At 31.5% G+C, this 1,899-nt stretch overlaps 1 non-coding gene across 1 annotated transcript; it reads left to right on the top strand.

Moving 5' to 3' along the window:
* Positions 1-1,502: 1,502 nt before the first annotated feature.
* On the top strand, positions 1,503-1,611 carry LOC131813344 (U6 spliceosomal RNA). Its single transcript, XR_009346761.1, has one exon. It is a non-coding gene; the product is annotated as a U6 spliceosomal RNA (small nuclear RNA).
* Positions 1,612-1,899: the final 288 nt, after the last annotated feature.

Genomic DNA, 1,899 nt, shown 5'->3' with positions numbered 1-1,899 from the left:
TGACTTCGTTTCCTTTAGATATATACCTAGAGGTGGGATTACTGAATCATATGGTGATTTTACTTTTAATAATATGAATAATCTCCATACTGTTTTCCATACAAATTTATATCCCTATCACAGTACATAAGTTCCCCATTTTCCCCAATATTTACCAAAATTTGTCAGTTTTAATTTTTTGGTTTTATATATTCTAATAGGTAGTAATATCTTGTTGTGTTTTTCAGAGGTAAACAACAACAACAACAACATAATGACTTTGCCCTGACTTTTTACGTTGAGCACTTTTTAATGCTCCTGTTGGTCATTTATATAACTTTTTTGAAAAAAAAAAGCCTTTGATATCCTTTTGCTATTTTTTAAATTATATATTTTTTTCTATTTGTATCTGTTGGTTATTAACCTCTTTTCAGATATAAGATTTGTAAGTATTTTCTTCCATTCTGTGGATTGTGTTTTCATTCCCTTTTGGTTTTTTTTGGCAATGCAGAAACTTTAGTTTGATGTAATACCATGTATTTATTTTTGCTTTTTTTGCTTGTGTTTTTGGCCTGGTATCCAAAAAACTATTGGCAAGACCAATGTCAAGGAGAATTTTTCCTATGTTTACCTTTAGGAAATTTAGTTTCATGCATCACATTTAAGTCTTTAATCTATTTCAAGTTAAGATTTATGAGTGATATAAGGTTCCAGTTTCATGCTGGTTTATGTGACTATTCAGTTTTAAATATCATTTATTGAACAGACTATCTTTACCCATTATATATGTTGGCCCCTGTCAAATATTAGGTGACTGTATGAAAGGATTTATTTCTGGACTCTCAATTCTGTTCTACTTGTTTACTGGTCTGTTTTTATGCCAGTATACTTTATTGTTTTGAGCATGAGGGCTTTGTAGTATAGTTTCAAATCAAGAAGTGTAATTTCGCTTCTTCATTCTTTCTCAGAACTGCTTTAATTATTTGTTGTCTTTTATGGTCTCATATAAATTTTAGGATTCTTTACTTCTGTAAAAAAAAATATTGGATTTTTTAAAAAGATTTTTTATTTATTTATTTGACAGAGAGAGATGACAAGCAGGCAGAGAGGCAGGCAGAGAGAGAAGAGGTAGCAGCTTCGTGCTGAGCTGAGAGCCTGATGCAGGGCTCGATCCCAGGACCCTGGGATCATGACCTGAGCCGAAGGCAGCGGCTTAACCCACTGAGCCACCCAGGCGCCCCTAACATTGGATTTTTGATAGGAATTGAATTTACAGATGGTTTTCGGTAGTATGGACATTTTAACAATGTTAATTCTTACCATTCATAAATATGAGCTATCTTTCCATTTATGTCTCCTTCAAATTCTTTATCAATGTCATAGTTTATGGGGTACAGATCTTTCATCTTCTTAGTTAAATCTTTTCCTAAGTATTTTGTTATTTTTGATGCTATTGTGAATTAGATTGTTCTCTTTATTTTTTCAGATAGTTCATCATTAGAGTGTTAAAATGCTCCTGTCTTGTGCTTACTTTGGCAGCACATATACTAAAATTGGAATGATGCAGAGAAGATTAGCGTGATCACTGAGCAAGGATGACATGAAAAACTATTTTAAAAAAACGAAACAAAACAAAATTCCTGTCTTTTATATATTGATCTTGTATTTGGCAGCTTTATTAAATTTGTTTATTCAAAATTTTTTGTGAAGTTTTTAGGATTTTTTTACATGTAAGTTCATGTTATCCAAAAAACGAAAATTTTACTTCTTCCTTTTTTTTTTTTTTTTTGGAGTCTTTTATTTCTTTGTGTTCCTTGTTTCTCTGGCTAGGACATCCGTACTATGTCAAATGAGAGTAGTGAAAGTGGACACACTTGTCTTTTTTCTGATCTTTAAGGGGAAAACTTTCAAACTTTTTTG

The sequence above is a fragment of the Mustela lutreola genome, chromosome 12 (genome assembly GCF_030435805.1).
Source record: "Mustela lutreola isolate mMusLut2 chromosome 12, mMusLut2.pri, whole genome shotgun sequence".
Lineage (NCBI taxonomy): Eukaryota > Metazoa > Chordata > Mammalia > Carnivora > Mustelidae > Mustela > Mustela lutreola.
This window is presented reverse-complemented; position numbering and strand designations above follow the sequence as displayed.